This window comes from Engystomops pustulosus, chromosome 3 (assembly GCF_040894005.1).
Source record: "Engystomops pustulosus chromosome 3, aEngPut4.maternal, whole genome shotgun sequence".
In the NCBI taxonomy this organism is placed as follows: Eukaryota; Metazoa; Chordata; class Amphibia; order Anura; family Leptodactylidae; genus Engystomops; species Engystomops pustulosus.
This window is the reverse complement of record NC_092413.1, coordinates 6,858,370-6,876,990: the sequence shown is the minus strand read 5'-3', so window position 1 is coordinate 6,876,990 and position 18,621 is coordinate 6,858,370. Positions and strand designations below refer to the sequence as shown.

Below are 18,621 nucleotides of genomic sequence, written 5' to 3'. Positions count from 1 at the left end.
GACCCTGGAACTCCTTGCTAAATTTGCAAAACGTTTGAAGCTGTATTCGCTCCGCCCAATCGATAGTGTAAATAAAGTACATGTGCATGTGGTCAGGTTGCTAGTCCTGATGTCCAGGACTAGCTAGTCCACATGCTAGGGCCCTCTCCGTGTGGTGGCCTCAGCACAATAATACAGCGTGGTTCATACTAACTAAAGGGAAAGGTGGCCCTAAAAATTATACAACATGCAAAAAAATCAGATGAGTCAGGTGATAGGAATGCATCAGGCACAGGCCAGAATACAAAGCAGAAGTCAGAACCCCAAAAATAAACAATAAGTGATCGATCACACCCACAAGACCATCTAGCCACATCCTCTGATTGACAACTGCCTTGAAAGATAGCTGGTGGCCCCACATTAGCCTCTGAAACCCTTTAAGACTGATTCTTCATGTGAGAATGTTTTGTACCATTCCATTTGTTTCTTTGTGTAAAATTTCCGCATTGACCACCACTCACCAGTAATGGATTATTATATAAGCGTTTTGGGAGGCAGCCCACGGTCCCAGCTCCGTGACCACTCAAACCACCCACCTAATTTTGTACGCAGAATGACTTCTACCCATGAAATCCTCGTACTTCTCTTCCTGCTTTCAATACAAATGAACACAAGAGGCATTTCAGGACCTTTGTAGGTCCTCTAAAGGTTTTGAAAGCACAAACTGAAAGCAGGCAAAAGGGACGCATCCTTCATTCCCTAAGAAACTTTAGATTCTAGTACCAAATGAAGGAAGTGATTTCCAAAATAGGTAGGGACTATAATATTCATGTAGCCCAGGGCCCATGGCAGTGTTAATTGCCCTTGACTACAAAACCAAAGATTCTTTGTGAGGGATAGCCCTCCCACAGACTTCTCTCCCAATTGTTTTACTGACTGTTTTTTCTAATTGCCCTCAGACTAAAAATTCTCAGACTGAGACAACCCTCTTGCACACATTTAAATTTTAATAAACTAGTTGCAACATCCCCCATCTGGGCCTTTTTCCTGAGGCCTGGAGGCAGCCGGGGCCCAGGATACTGGAGTGGCTGGCGGTTGTGGCCTAGGGTGTGCTGATGTCATGGTGCTTGGTGTGGGACCGGAGGGCTGTCCTACAGCCTGGCAAGTCTCCAGCAGGTGGTGTGTGCAAGAAATATGGAGGGAGAGGCTGATGTACTGAATCTGGTGGTATAAGTCCCTGGAGGATAGATGGGGAGCCCCTGATGGTGACAGCCGTAGCAGGGTCCAGACTGAGGCAACATTGTGCAAAAATAACTTACAGTTCTTTATTCGAACCAACGACAGGCAACGTGCCAAACGATCTTGTACAAATGTTGGATTATTGGATAGTCTGGATTACTGGAGAGTGGTCATGGAGGATGTAGCTGTGTCCAATGCTGGAAGCTGCAGCTTTGTCCTGGGTCTTCTGTGTGTCTGTGCTAGTGCTGCACTGACACCCTGTAGGCTCTATAGTGAGAGCTGAGGCCTAGGAGGCCTGTAGTAAGAGCAGGTGCTCTAAGAGCTGCTCCTCTGTCAGAAGCTGGATCCTAAGAGACCTGTTATACTCTGGTCAGGTGGCCTCTCTCTCCAATCACACTCCAGTAACAAAAAGTGGAACATCATTGGATAATAAACATTAAATAGAATTAACCCTTGCCTATCCAGGCAGTATCTACCGCTGCTAATTACCTCTATCTGACTATATGACCCTGAAGTGAGTCGTACAGGCTCACCTACTGAGGACACACAGACAAATTGTCTTATTCACAACTACTCCTCTGCCTATGCATCGGCAGGGGTGTTGCATAGTGGTAGGGTTTATCTAAAAATTTGTCTCTATTAGCACAACTTGCTTTGACGAGAGCTGTCGATGGGGGTCAACCCCACAGCAGTAATTGTGACAAAGTTTCTGGGTGGAGTCACAACAATAATAATGTATTAACAAATACATTATACGTTTTATTAAATTAGGCGGAGTGGATTTTGTGTTGTCGAAAGAGTAGTTATAGTCATCACGTACATTGGGCTAAATCTGGGATCCAATAATGAATACAATTTTTTCTCGGCGCAATTTTTATTGTTCAGAAGTCATACTTCTGTAATATAGATTTAAACATGAAAAGATATTTTTCAAAATACTTAGCAGGCTTGAAGTAGACAATAGGTGGCTCAACGCTTATTAGTCCGACAGCTTCCAGCCGACTCAGCAAAAGTCTATGGGGCTTATTTACTAAGGGTCCTGCAGCCGCATTTCCGTCAGGTTTTACGACATTTTTGGGGATCGTGCCATTGGGACAGGGATTGTGTCGCATGCGATCGGATTTAGTTGCAAACGCACCGGCTTTCAAGCGACACAAATCGTGGGGGGGGGGGGGGGGGGCGTTGGACAATCCGATGGATTTGGACAAACCGTGGGATTTAACTTAAAAATTGTGTCGCAAGCCCAAGCACTTACATACACCGTGAGGAAGATGGTAAACTCCGGCGGACCTGATCGGAGAAGCGACACAATCAGCAAATTGGGCACACGTTTTCTTGAATCACAGCACAGTGCATTGTCTCCTCCCGACCAGGGTAAGTAAATGTGCTTCTATATGTAACGAAAAGGAGAAACCCAGAGGAGTCTCCCAAGGGTAAAAAAAAAATGATCCCAAAAGGAAGTTGGGAAGTGAGAAGGTCCAATACAAATTAGATGTTTAAGATGTTTCAGTTCTCGGAGGACTGATCTGTGCACTGCACTATTACGGCTCCACTATTATCACTGTGAGTTCTCTGATGTTGAACAAAAATCGATTCTTCCTTATAACATTTCCCACATTCAAGACATAAAAACGGCTTCTCCTCGGAGTGAATTTTCATGTGATGTATAAAAGTCCCCTTGTTAGCAAAACCTTTCTTACACTCAGAACACGAATACGGCTTCTCCCCCGTGTGGGTTTTTTCATGTTGTAGAAGGCCCCATTTCTTAATAAAACCTTTTCCGCACTGCGAACAAGAAAATGGCCTCTCCCCCGTGTGAATTCTGATATGCTGCACGAGATTAGATCTCTGAAAGAAACGTAGTCCACATTCCGAGCACGAATATGCTTTCTCCTCGATGTGAAGTTTTAGATGTCGCGCGAGATGGTCTTTATGAACAAAACACTTCCCACATTCGGGACACGAAAACGGCTTCTCCTCCGTGTGAAGTTTTAGGTGTTGTTTGAGACTTGTTTTCGTACTTAAACACTTTCCACATTCAGGACATGCAAATGGCTTCTCCCCCGTGTGAGTTCTCTCATGTATCTGGAAGGCACTTTTCTCTCTAAAGCGTTTCCCACATACAGCGCAAAAAAACGGTTTCTCTCCCGTGTGAACCTTCATGTGTTTCACAAGATAAGATTTCCGCCTGAAACACTTCCCGCATTCTTCACATGGATAGGGATTCTCCCCTGTGTGCATTCTCTGGTGTCTCTCAGCAGAAGCTTTATCACTAAAGGTTTTCCCACATTCTGAGCATAGAAATTGTTTATCTCCGGGGTAAAGTCTCTGATTTCCAATAACATTAACTTTTATCGTGAGACATTTATTGTATTCTGACCCATTATCGCTATTAGTTATGTTGGGCATAGAAATTTTAAAATTCTTTTCAACACATTCCCCATCTGGAAATGTTTTGTCGTCCAGAGATTGAGTAGATGAAGGTTCCTGGTGACCAGTGGATGGATCTGGGCTGTGAGGGACTGAGGGGACATCAGGTGATATGGAAACATTTTCCATTGTAATGTTGTTTTCTGTTTCTTCATAGGGAGATAAAAAGAGATGTTCATTATTAGCTTGAAAATAAAAAAAATATAAAAATAGCAAAAAACTAAGAACTATCCACATACAAGAACACAAAAAAATCCTTAAAGCAATGATTTTTATTTGAAAAATATCCCCAGATATATTTTATACAGTCAGAATTAGAACCGCAGTGCTTGCTCTAGGGCCCGTGGTGATAGGGGGCCCGGGCTGCTCAGACACTTCTGCTGTGGAAGAATCACATAGAAGCTCAGCTCTTGGCAGCTGGCAATCACAGATCCCTTCCAAGGCTTTTTTAGGTGGAAACTTCTGAAAGATATGCATCTCCCTACTGCGTGTCCCCAGCCGCCCCCAGTGGAGTAGTCCTCTTCTACCCCTGCAGTCCAGGAAAACATGGAAGTGCCCACTACAACTACTATACAGTGTGTATATTGTGTGTTCTGTATGTTATGCTATTAATGTACTGCATGTTCTGTATGTATATATGTATGTTGTGTGCACTGTGTGTTTATAAACTTGTATGAATGTGTATTATATATACTGTATATATATCTGCTAGTAATGAGTCTCCTCTACAATCAGGGAAGGTCTCCTCTTACCTGGTGATGTGAGGGGCTGGTGGTCCTCCATCATGACCTCCTTGTACAGGTCCTTGTGTCCTTCTACATACTCCCACTCCTCCATGGAGAAATAGACAGCCACATCCTGACATCTTATAGGAACCTGACACACACAATGACACAGTCATCCCCCGGACCCCTCCCTTGTGTTATTATATAATGTCCCAGCATTCCCGGCAGCGCTCACCTCTCCGCTCAGCAGCTCAGTGATCCTGGAGGTAAGTTCTAGGATCTTCTGCTCATGTATCAGTGAATGAGGTGGAGGCTGGGTGATGGGGCTCTGGGTCCTGGATCCTCCTGATACACGGGGGGTCACACACTCACCAGACGACTTCTTCACTACTGTGTAATCCTGTGTATGGGGAGACACTGATCACTACATAGATCCTAAGAATCCTTCACCTCTCCAGTCATTTCCCTGTTGTATTCCTAGAGATAAGAGCCGTGTCCTGGGAGACTCTCACCTCTCCAGTTATCCAGTAGATGATCTCTAGGGTGAGCTCCAGGATCCGGGCAGCCGTGGTTCTGTCCTGCTCCATCCCCGTTGGGTCACTGATAGAAAGAATTATTGTTTCTTAAAGGAAAATATAACATATGAATTTTCTGTTCCTGTAATTTGATGGAGAACTGAGGCACAATCACACATTAGTAGTAAATCATCTGCACCTCATTCCCCCCTCTGTCTCGTTACCTTCCCACACACAATAACACCGCACTCTGCTATAAATTCCTACTACAACATAGTCACGTGTTAATGACATCATCACAGGTCCTTTACCCCAGTAGGAAATGCGGCTAATCCAGAAACACAAATGGCTACATGGTATTAATGTTCTAGGACCTTTGATGACATCACACTGGTCACATGACTGGAAGTGTTGTGCCATAAATCCCTGCTGCTTTGCTCCTCCCCTTCTGTGACTGATCACATGACTATGACATCATCACAGGTCCTGCAGTCACTAGTATATAAGAGCTACAGGTCAGTCGCTGTGACGGGACGGAGTTGCTGCAGGGTCGTTGTCCTCCTGATCGCTCCAGGACTTAACCCTTTCCCTGCCAGTAGTGTAGATTTGTACCGCGTTATCCATAGAGAGCAGAAGAAGAGAGAAGAAATCACACAATACCTTTCTGAGGATAACTGAGTATATCCGATGGTTGAGCTTTGGAGAACACTAGTTCTCTTCATCAGACGTGTGTAAATAAGATGTCCATGTGTTTATCCTTCTGTTGTTTTAAAGGTTTTTAAAAAAATATCCTATGATGATCCCTGCCAGGTGTATAAAATACTGTGATCTGTTTCATCCATAACATCATGTCTGCCGGAGAGAAATAGTGTTCACCATCAAATATCCTCAAAAAGGTATTGCCTGATTGTATCCCCCAATCACTGTCAGAAATATCTGGAAATTTTCTCCCACTATTCGCTAGAGCAGTTTTTACAATTTTTTGATTGAAATTACAGCATAAAGATTTATACTAAATCCCAACTCTCCATGTTTTCTGAAAGCAGACACTCGCCCCATTTCCGTTATTCCATGAAAGAGTTTATAGACATTGGCACCTTCATGCAATTGCGATTCAAAGTGTAAAATGTAAAAAATCCATAAAAATTGACTTTGATGGCAAAAAATCTGCCCCATATAGAAAATATAAAGCTTCACATCTCCTAATTGTAATATATAAAGATGTGCAGAGTTCATAGATACCTTATAGTCACATGTTCACATGAATGAATCATCCTAAAATCACAAAAATTGTAATACTGTATATACTCGAGTATAAGCTGACTCAAGTATAAGTCGAGGCCCCTAATGTTACCACCAACCAAAATGGGAAAACCTTTTCACTCGAGTATAAGCCGAGGGTGGGGAAATGCATTGGTCGCAGCCTCCCAGTATATAGCCAGCAAGCCCCCAATAGTATATAGCCAGCCCCCTGTGGTGTATAGCCAGACAGCCCCCAGTTTGCCCAGCACACAAAAAAATAAACCTACCTACTCACCTTTCGGCAGTCCCCGATGCACATCAAGGCTCCTCAATGCTCCTGTCCCCGCAGTTCCTCTTCTTTCTTCTCTCTGCTGTATAAGCTCTGCCGGCCGTCGCATACTATGACGTAACCGCATCATAGTGTGCACTGGCAGAGCGCATGGCCGCGCCTCTAACAGCTGATACAGCAGAGAGAAGAAAGCAAAGAACCTGGTGATTGCATTTGTCTTGATTTGCAGTTGAAAGCCCAGACCACCCTCATGCAACTTGGTGACAAACACAAATTATTTTAAAAATAATGGAATGAAAACATAAGTTTATACTCAAAAAGGGATATAAAAAATAATAAGTGAGCAGACTTACAAACACCACAAGAATTTACACTCCCAAGATTGCTAAACCAAATAACACTCAATATTTGGTTGCAATCCATAAATGTGTTTAAAAATCTATAACATGCAACAAGTAAAAAGCTCAGAGAAAATCATATATTTTTCAGAAATCCCCAACTGCCGTGTATACAAAAATAACTTTTTTCCATTATACACAGAACCACCTTCATGCGACTTTGCAGCAAAGTAATAAAATGAAAAAATAACACAAAAATTCTAAATTTTTAAATTATGAAAAAAATTCTAAAAATAATATGTACCAATCCTGATACTGATATATATAAAATGTACTTTCCTAAACAGTAAGGCTGCTTTTGCATGAACTTAAGCCCCCTGGACCGAAGCCGGACGGGCATACGTACTGCGCCATGGAGAGGAGGACGGGTGATCCCTCCCCTCTCAATAGAAATGCATGGCGTGCGTTCTGTAACACTGAGAAAGAGAGGACATGTCCTACCTTTTCCCCAGGTATGGAGTGGTACGGTGCCGCACATGTCATTGCTGTCTATGGGGGACGTATGTACGGCCGCAGGCTTGTGGTCAAACATACGTCCCCCTTACGGTCATGTGAATGCAACCTAAGATGTGAGGAGTTTATTTATTTATTTTTTCTTAGAGTATGAGTACTAGCGTGTTCTTCTTTCTTTGGCTGCCTATATGTTTGAAGGGAGGTTGTTACAGGCCGATTATTCTATAATCATATCTCTTATAGTGGTATCCTCTAATAGCTGGTTACATATACTGTAGGAATAACTCCAGCTCTACGCTCTCTGTATACTCCCTTAACTTTGACATTTACTATATACCCATGAATTTAGTCTAATTGGATTTGGAGCAAATTTACCCATTCCAAAATGGCCCCCGTGGAGTGAGCGCATGCGTGGCTTGTCAGTGGAGTCCGGGGTGGGATGGAGGTCATGTCGATGCGCTGCTAGAATGGGACTTTGTCCACTCCTTGTGATGTAATCGGTGGGCGATAGCTCCACCCCCGAGGAGCGATAAGCGTGCACGTGGTCTTTGCTGATCCTGGACATAAGATCGTAGTAGGTTGAACCATATGAAAGTTTATCCATGCCTGACCCACGATCAGAGGGCGGGTTCCCTTCTGCAGAATAGGGTCATCTGTGGGTACGGTGCCGCCCAGTAATTAGAGCATGGATATGTTCAGGTGTGTAAGAACTCTGCAGTCTTATGTAGGCTTGGAATGGACGTACAGCACCAGAACACGAGGAAGGCTTGTTCCGCCATAATTTGTGTCGGGGTGGAGGCCGGATGACGCAGATTTCGGGATATGCACATTCCACATCATTTCATGTCACATTAGATGTTTGATGTAGTAAGCGCACCTACGTGCTACAACTCACATACTACATTATTTTACATTATTCTGTGTATAAAAATTGCTACTTAGCTTTTCTGTTAGGATTTTTTATACTATTGTGTCTTTTAGCACTATTGAATATTTATTCACAACAATTGTGTGATTCTACTATCTGGTAAACCCGTTCACCTAGTGTCATATTGAGCATCTGTTTTTGTGGTCAGACAACTTGGTTTTATTATATAAATTACATTTTTTAACAGACTGTTTTTTATCAAGGCCCAAACAACCCTTCATCAAGGTGATTGCCACATTTATAGATCTTTTTTTCCCAGCACGTAGCACAGAAAAGACAGACACCACCAGGTCATAAGCTGCACTCACACTTTATTCCAAGCGGGCAGTCATGTTTTTAGAAAACAGAAAATGCTTTGCAGTGGACGTGAAAAGGTGATTAAATACTGAAATGCTATAGGTTAGCTTGAATATACAAGAACCTCCCAGAAACACCCTTAAGCTAATTTTCCCAAAATGTTGATGAACTATGCACCATTTTCTCAAGAAGCACTGTTTTCCAAAGAACAGAATGTTTATCACTAAATGTATTTGTAAAGGCTCCCACTCATCAAAACATGACCTTCAAGTAGAGGAGCTGGAGAAAAAGGCAAAGTTTACACAAAATGGTGTTTGAATGTGAATGTTGAATACGGCTTCTGGCTGAACAAGATGGCATCTGGAGACAAATATTTTGGCCAGATCGGTGGTAGTGGATCGTCTGGACCACCGTGGACGATGATATAAACCAACACCTGGGACCGAAAGTCTCAGTGGTACCCGGTTTTCACCAGAGGGGTTGGCTCCCCTTTTTATTTAGTTTTCTACTTCTACTAATGAGGATGGGGGAAAGGTGTTAGAGGGGGTGCCGGAGGACATGCAGGCAGCCACCAATCGCAGCGCTTCATGCAGAAATTCCTCCTGGGATTATAATGATGCATCTGACAACCCTTACCAGTGTTCTCCAATGTTCCCCCTGAAATTCCCCCATTTCTGAATTGCTTGATCTTCAAACTATTCCAGTACCACAGAGACCTCCCCCGCAAAAAAACACAGCCTAATGACAGCCACAAATTCAATGCATCCAAATCCAAGTGACCCTCTCCATCCCACATACCCCTTTGGTACCCCCTACTACCTTACTTTTGCCTCACCAGTGTTCAATGCTACCATCCCTCACACAGTGCCCCCTTACTACCCTCTCCAGCACTTGCTGCACCCTTGACTACCCCTGTGTACTCCATGTGCTCCTTATCACTTACTCTCTCGGCTGTACCCCTTGCTTTGTGTGCCCATCTGCCCATCCTTGTTCCATAATTACCCCTTCAGGCAAGGCTCAGTGTGTGCAGGAGGAGCATGTTGTCCCCCTACTTGTTCCTCTGGTAAGGGCTCTCATGTGGCTCTCTCCCACCATGCATAGCGGGGCCGAGGCAGCTGTGGTGTCCTGACAGCAACTGAGGCAAGGAGGATATAAGATCCACACCACCCTGGCCTCCTGGATGGATAGGTAGTCTCTCTCGCACCACAAATAGCAGGGCCAGGGCAGCCGAGCAGAGAAGCGCCCAACACAGTCCTGACAGCAGCTACGACGAGGAGATGAAATATGTGGTGCCGCACCGCCCTCGCCTCCTGCATGAACGGGTATCCATTGCCGTGTACAACTGTTCTGCCCATCTGCATCTTCTCAGCCACAATCTCCTTCACTGCCCATGGCCAACACACAAGACGCTGACACCGCAACGAGACTTTGCCCGCTCCATGAATGAATGTGAACCTGACAGGAAGACCTGCCCGACCAGAGTCAGGATGAGTTTATGGTTTGTATCCATGGGAAACCAAATTACACATAAGAAGAACTGATGGACACAGGTTCTATATTTGTGAAACACTTCAAACACATCAAATGACAAAATGTTTTCCTATTGAAATGAAATTAAGAATGTTGCCTCTGTGGAAATTGCCGAGAGCCTGGAATAGTCATTGGTCGGCCTTTGGGGAATCCATTGACATTGGAGACTCTGCCCCAATCACTTCTGCTGTAGCCCGACAGCATTTATGTGGAATTTTATCCTCTTTTATATTTACAAGCATTTTCCTTGTATTTGTGTTTTAATCTTCTAACATTTTTTTGAGTTCTTGTATTAAATTTTATATCTTAATAAGTTTTTTCCTTGTAGTTTTAACGCACCTTGTGTTTCCAGAAGGGACCACGTTACGGATATTAATTCAGAGAATTCTAGTGATAATTATTTGCATCCTTTGTTGTTTTATTGTGTTGGGTGGTGAATTGTAATGATTATAAGGGGGCTGAGATGCCGGGAGGGCAATTATGGCATAACTCCGTCCTCTAGGATAAGGCGGCTGGGATTTATGTGATAGCTTGATGGGTTCTCTAGTGTAACTGCACCCCATGACGTGACCTTAGAGTGCGGGTACGTCACATCTTCTATTTGTGCCTAAACTCAAATAGAGTTTGGATTCTTAGATGGATGATGTTTGTTATAACATTCTGAACAAAAAAAATGTCCGTAAACTCTTAGGTTAACATTGAATAATATACAACATCTAAATCATTTCCCAAATCAGGACAGAATAGCCACCATTTCTCCGTGAGTTATCTGATGTTTAAAAAGAACAAATCTATCACCAAACCTTTGGCCACATTCTAAACACGGAAATGGTTTATCCCCCAAGTGACTTTTTTGATGCTTCGTGAGACTTGATTTTTGAGCATATTGTTTCCCACATTCTGTACATGAAAACGGCTTCTCTCCTGTGTGGGTTCTTAGATGTCTTATAAGATCTGATTTTTTCATAACTAATAATCCACATTCTGTACACAAGAACGGTTTATAACCTATGTGAATTCGTAGGTGATCCCTCAAATGATCTTTCTTGCTAAAAGTCTTTCCGCATTCAAGACAATAAAAGGGCTTCTCTCCTGTGTGAGTTTTTAGATGCTTCATTAGACTGGCTTTTTGGCTGAAACGTCTATCACATTCTGTACAGGTAAATGGCTTCTCTCCTGTGTGAGTTCTTTGGTGTTTTGTAAGATTTGATTTCTTACTAAAACGCTTTCCACATTCTGTACATGAGAACGGCTTCTCTCCTGTGTGGGTTCTTAGATGTCTTATAAGATCTGATTTCTTCATAACTAATAATCCACATTCTGAACATGAGAACGGCTTATAACCGATGTGAATTCGTTGATGATCCCTCAAATGATCTTTCTTGCTAAAAGTCTTCCCGCATTCAAGACAATAAAAGGGCTTCTCTCCTGTGTGAATTCTTAGATGCTTCATTAGACTTCCTTTTTGGCTGAAACGTCTATCACATTCTGTACAGGTAAATGGCTTCTCTCCTGTGTGAGTTCTTTGATGTTTTGTAAGATTTGATTTTTTAGCAAAACGCTTCCCACATTCAGAACATGAAAATCGCTTCTCTACTGTGTGAGTTCTCTGATGTTCATCGAGACTTGATTTCTGGTTAAAACTTTTCCCACATTCATGTTCTGAATTTGAGGTCTCATCACTGGAAATCATCTCATGCAAAGAAGGATTCGATTTTGTTTCCAAGGGTTTCCTTCCTGAAATCATTTCCTCCTGACATTGTCCGGTAGAAAGATTTCTTATATGAGATTGACTTGTTGAAGGCTCCAGGTCACCGGTGGTGTCAGTGGATGGATCTCTGCTGTGAGGGACTGAGGGGACATTAGGAGATATTGGATTATCTTGTGTCATGTTATCTTCTTCTTTATTATAGGGAGATAAGAGGAGATCTTCATGGGAGTCTTTCATCCGGTCTTCACCTAAAAAAATAAAAAATACTGTAATACTAATACTCTGTAACAGACAGTTAGAGTTTTTCCATTAAGTAAATCAAGCTTTCTGAGATTATAGAACACAAGTAAGGAAGAGAAAACAATGAATAAAGGGGTTGTCCAGAAGATGAAAAACATGGCTGCCTCCTCCCGAAAACAGAACCTCTCCTGACCCCGGTTTGTGTGAGTATTGCAGCTCATCTGTATGGAGATGAATGGAGCTTAGTAGCAATACCACACCCTGCCCATGATCAGGAGAGGCGCTGTTTTTGTGTCTCCTTTTTTAAGGTAATGCAAAACCGCAGTCTTCAAGGATTATTGGACCAAAGGAAACACCGAATATGATCCCTTGTAGAGATGGACAGATGTTTCCATATTACCATATATTCCACAGAAATGATATATGTAAGCGGTAATGGGCGTGTGACTGTGTACTATATATATATATGTAGCTACCAGAAAGAGAATGTAACATCTGTGCCTATTCTGGCTTCTGCGTGGTCCATAAAGTACGGCTGCAGATTCACTTATCAGTGTCACTGTCATGGGTGCTCCAGCGACCCATGTCTCGGGTAGCGGGCTCACTCGTACTCCAGAGGTCCGACTCACCTGTCCTCGTACATGCTCCAGATCCCGCGGTCTGGCGTGCACGTTCACGCCTCCAAGGGCACGTGCACGCTGGCTTCCGAAGGTTTAGAGGGCCAGCGCACCATTGATTGGTGTTGGCCATTCCTGGAATCCCTGATTAGCCAACCTCTTCCAGCACACACCGCCTGATCTTTGTGCCTCATTGCCATTGAGAAAGCTTGTTTCCTATGCCCTGTGCTTATATTGCTATTTCCTATTGTGGCCTCAGTTCAGAACAGGCAGCATGGGATCACCTTTTGCTACGTCCCCAACTCTGATCCTGTGCTGCCTGTCCTGACCTCCTGCCTGTCCCCAGCCACGATTCTGCTATACGACTTTGTACTTTGCCTTGGCTGCTACTGCGGATAAAGTCAAGCCCGTGGAGCGACCTGGTGGTACCAAGCCGTAGCAAGTCCAACCTGCTTTGCGGCGGGCTCTGGTGTAAACCAGGTACCACTTAGACTCTGCTCCCAGGTGTTGGCTTATGTGATCATCCACTGTGGTCTAGTGGGTCCAATACCCCTCGTGTCTGACAATAAGATCCGGACATGGATCCCGCCAAGGTTCCGCTACCTGAACTGGCTGATCTTACCACCATCGTGGTCCAGCAGTCCCAGTAGATTGCCGTACAAAGTCAGCAACTCAGACAAGTCAGAGCTTTGTTGCAGCAATTGATGGAGACTCAGCAGTAGCGTCAAGTTCCTGGGGTTCCTCCTGCTACTCCAGTTCACCTACTTTCCGCTGAACCTAGGCTGAAACTCTCCATGCAATCAGGGTATGATGGGGACCCTAAGTTGTGCAGGGGCTTTATCACTTCGTGCTCCTTACACATTGAACTTATGCCAACAAAGTTCATCACAGAAGAATCTAAGATGGCATTCATCATCAGCCTCCTCTCTGGGAAGGCCCTGGCATGGGCTACTCCACTCTGGGACAGAAAGCACCCGGTCACAGCTAATATTACCTCCTTCTTCGCTGAGTTCCGTTCCATCTTCGAGGAACCTGCACGGGAGTCTTCTGCTGAACCTACTGTTGAACTTGCATCAAGGAGACTCATCTGTGGGTGATTATGCAATTCAGTTCCGTTCCCTGGCTTCTGAGCTAGCCTGGCATGAAGCAGCCCTGATTGCAACCTTTAAAAAGGGACTTTCTGGATCGATTAAAGATGCAGTGTCTGCACGTGACCTGCCATCTAACCTGAGTGGTCTCATTTCTCTTGCCACTCAGATATCAGGTTTATTGAGGCAGGTTCCATTATTGACTTCGATTGCATGCTGCCTGTCCTGACCTTCCGCCAATAGCAGACTGTGATACTGCTATACGACCGCCACCCCTGGGCAGTTATTGACAGTTGCCTGACAGTTACTATGTTTCATTCTGTCCTTACTAGTCTAAACACTGGTCTGCTTCTTTCCTGGGAGCCTCAATTGATTTCTACCCGTCAGTTTCCTGTGGACATCGCTCTGTTTTTCAAACAGTTGATCTGCTATGATGGACAGAATCTCTCTGCACTCACATTTCTGTCCTGCCCGGATGTCATATAAGGTTGCTCACTACATCTTCCTTTCTTGCTATAATCTTATTTTGAGGTAGCTGCCATTCATCTTGACTTCTAGATTCTTCGACCCTTTGTCTGTTTTCTGACTATCCTCTCAATTTTGTACTGCCTTTGTCCTCCTGGTTCTCACCCACATTAGGTTGTCTCCTATTCTACATTCGCATCGCCCGTGTCTCCTTGTTTTCACTTCGTTGCAGAAAGAGAACTTTGAGCTGTTGTCACCTGGGCAATCGGGACAGCTGGGAAGTAGTTTTAGTCTTGGGGCTCACCTTCCTGTTTGTCCTCTTAGTCCATCCTAACTGTTCTCCAACAGTCGCAGTACAGAGAAGCAATCCTATATGAATTCTGTACATTTATATTTTTTAAGAATTATCTAACATTTTTTCAAAAAACTTAGATAATTGCAGTGCTGTAACTCAGCCGCTGTACTACACTCAGGTGTATGTCGGGAGGTTGAAGGTAGTAACATAATATTGTCACTCATTCCCTTCTTGGACATGTCTTCCAGAAGCATCTACTTTAGTTTAGCCTATTCAGGGTGCTTTTCTAGCCGCTTCCGTAGATGTGTTATTGGCATCTAATGGTCAAAGCTTCTTGTATTACCATGTTCTATTATGTGTCCTGATTTGGGCTACATGAAAAAAACTCTTCCCATTTGGTAGCGCCCCAGAAAAATCTGGAAATTAGGTTGAGCTTTAATAATATTATTAGGCTGTTTTAGAAGCCACATGTCAACAATAGGCATAGCAGCAGGTCTTTGACATTACAAGGGGACATGGTGACCTCCACTGCCATCAACCAGGGACCACTTACAGTTGGAGCCAAGCTGTGATGTTGTGATCAAAGAAGAACTGAACTGCAGGAGATTGCATTCACCTAATTTTGAAACTTTCAAACTGGAGTATGGAGACCTTATGGCTCTTCAATCCTGCCATTGGTGTTCAGTGACATACTGCCCCCTGCTACTGTGATTTGGTACACCGTAAAGACATAAAAGAGACGTCCTGCATCCCCATGTGTCCTCAGTTATGACACCCCCCACCTCCCAACAACCCTTCACTGTAACCCCCACAAGTCACCAGATTTATCACCATTCTAGTCGAGACCTGCTGGTATTCCTGCTTCTCCAATGCATCTACAGGACTGTCCGTGGCCAAATGTGCAGGATACCATCTAGAATCTCTAACTCTCCATGTCCAACCATATCTCATCCTATATCCAGGCTGAAGGCATATTATATCCTGTGTCACATCCTCCTTTCTACTGTACAGTTTCCCCCAATAAAATTTTGATCTCATATTGTAATCACATCATTATTACAGTCACACAGAGAAAGTCTCATTCCATTCCAGCATCTCAGAACCACGGAATATGATGGAATATAATGGCACTAGATGAGGTACCAAAAATAATAGACAACATTATGATAATAAATAGACAATTTTTTTGAAATTTCTATTAGTTTATAGAAGATTTGGGAAAGGCTCTTACCATGAACAGACACGGATGTGGGATTCTTGAGTCCTTGTGTCATTCCACCCCAACTCTCCTGTAAGGATCACACATTACAGAGGAGGATCAGAAAGGATCAACATTCAACCAAACTGCAGATTAAAATCCTATGTGTCTGTATCTCTGATTCTGTAGCTCACAGAACCACAAGCCTGACACAGCTGTGCCCCTGCTACTGCCTGAAACTGCTGCTGTAGCAGCTGTGGGGCTGTGATGGCGACAGCAACAGCCTCTCCACAAACAGTACCAGAAAAACTCCTGTCTAGACTAGAGGATTTCCAGACCTCAGCTTCCCCTACCTGATGATCCGGTGGGACCTCCTGCTTTATTCCTGGCCAGTCCTGGGAATCTGGAGGACGGGGACATCTCTCTGGTGGATCTCTCCTACTGGATCCATCTATAGGAAATAACACAGTGACTGATACATTGTCTACATGTGATGAGCAGATGATGGGGGAATCTCGCTGACTCTCCTCTACAATCAGGGAAGGTCTCCTCTTACCTGGTGATGTGAGGGGCTGGTGGTCCTCCATCATGACCTCCTTGTACAGGTCCTTGTGTCCTTCTACATACTCCCACTCCTCCATGGAGAAATAGACAGCCACATCCTGACATCTTATAGGAACCTGACACACACAATGACACAGTCATCACCCGGAGCCCTCCCTTGTGTTATTATATCATGTCCCAGCATTCCCGGCAGCGCTCACCTCTCCGCTCAGCAGCTCAGTGATCCTGGAGGTAAGTTCTAGGATCTTCTGCTCATGTATCAGTGAATGAGGTGGAGGCTGGGTGATGGGGCTCTGGGTCCTGGATCCTCCTGATACACGGGGGGTCACACACTCACCAGACGACTTCTTCACTACTGTGTAATCCTGTGTATGGGGAGACACTGATCACTACATAGATCCTAAGAATCCTTCACCTCTCCAGTCATTTCCCTGTTGTATTCCTAGAGATAAGAGCCGTGTCCTGGGAGACTCTCACCTCTCCAGTTATCCAGTACATGATCTCTAGGGTGAGGTCCAGGATCCGGGCAGCCGTGGTTCTGTCCTGCTCCATCCCTGCTGGGTCGCTGATGGACGGTCCAGTACCGGGGTGTGAGGAGGTCACTAGGAGAACCTGTAGTAGGGAAAGGCTGATTACAGCGGGAGATAACTGGGAAGATCCATGAGAATATTGTTTGGGGATTTTAGCTGTGACTCTGGGACATTATATGTAGTAGAAGACTATAAGTTGCTCCTTATCTCCGGCTGTCGCCATGTTACCTGCTTATACATTGTGTGTAGTCGCACCTGCAATGTCTTTGCTGCTGTTGAATATAGATTAGTAAAGAAAGAGTTAACTACAAGTCACACACAACCCGACCAATCACTGACCTGCACAGGACCTCCTGGTGGACTGTGGTCACATGACAGGAAGTGTCTACAGTTTTACTCCTCCCCTCATGTGACTGATCACATGGCCATGACATCATCACAGGTCCTGCAGTCACTAGTATATAAGACAGATCAGTCGCTGTGAGGGGACGGAGTTGCTGCAGGGTCGCTCCAGGACTTAACCCTTTCCCTGCCAGTAGTGTAGATTTGTACCGCGTTATCCATGGAGAACAGAAGAAGAGGGAAGAAATCACACAATACCTTTCTGGGGATAACTGAGTATATCCGATGGTAGAGCTTTGGAGAACACTAGTTCTCTTCATCAGACGTGTGTAAATAAGATGTCCATGTGTTTATCATTCTGTTGTGTTAACCTCTTAACGCTCAGCGTCCGATATATCGGACGCTGAGCTCAGTGACTTAGCGCTCAGCGTCTGATATATCGGACGCTGAGCCGATGCCGGTTCGGCTCAAGATTAGATCGCGGGTGCCTAACCCGTTAAATGCCGCGGTCATCGCGACCGCGGCATCTAACATGCATCTGGGGTGTCTTTCCCCCACGATCGCCCCCCCCGAATCATTTTCGGGGGGCACCGATCATTGCTACGGTATCACTGGGGTCCGATCTGGACCCCAGTGTTACCTGCAGGAACTGCCGGTAAGATGGCGTCTATGACGTCATCTTACTGGCAGAGTGCCACCCTATGCAAGTGCATAGGCTGACACTGATAATGCCCTGCAATACATAAGTATTGCAGGGTATTATTATGAACAAGCAATCAGATGATTGCTTGTTCATTTCCCATGGTGGAAAAAGTAAAAAAAAAAATTATTCAATAAAAAAATAAAGTAATAAATCACCAAAAATGCCCAAAAGCCCCAAAACATATAAAGAGACATATAACTAAAAAAAAAGTCTAAATCATAACACAAACCCCACATATTTAGTATCACTGCGTCCGTAACCACACGTAGAATAAAAATAAATAATTATTGAACCCGCACGATGAACGCCGTAAAAACTGTTATAAACCCTCCAAAAATTATGATTTTTACCTATTCAATCCCACAAAAAATGCTATAAAAAGTGATCAAAAAAACATATGTACTCTAGAATGATACTGGTGCAAAGTACAACGTGTCCCGCAAAAAACAAGCCATCAACCAGCTCCGTAGCCAAAAACGTAACAAAGTTATGCCACTTGGAAGATGGCAATACAAAAATGATAGATTTTTCCCCACAATAGGGTTTTATTTTACAAATTTAGTAAAACGCAAGAAAATATATTCGTGTCTGGTATCCCCGTAATCGTATCAACCCATAGAATAAAGATAACAGGATTATTAGGCTATACGGTGAACACCGAAAAAAAAAAGTAAAAAAACCAGTAGAGAATTGATGCTTTTCTACTCCTGCTCTCAAAAAGAAGTTCCTAAATTTTCAACAATAGGTGATACCAACCCCAAAATGGTAACATTGGAAAAAGCATCTCGTCCCGCAAAAATAATGGCATCACATAGCCCCAATAACGCAAAATCGAAAATTTTA

At 44.0% G+C, this 18,621-nt stretch overlaps 1 protein-coding gene and 1 pseudogene across 1 annotated transcript in view; both read right to left on the bottom strand.

Moving 5' to 3' along the window:
* LOC140120870 (uncharacterized) overlaps window positions 1-18,621 on the bottom strand; it is a 326,412-nt gene that overhangs the window by 276,359 nt on the left and 31,432 nt on the right. The window lies entirely within an intron of this gene.
* LOC140120895 (uncharacterized) lies at window positions 2,392-17,048 on the bottom strand (annotated as a pseudogene).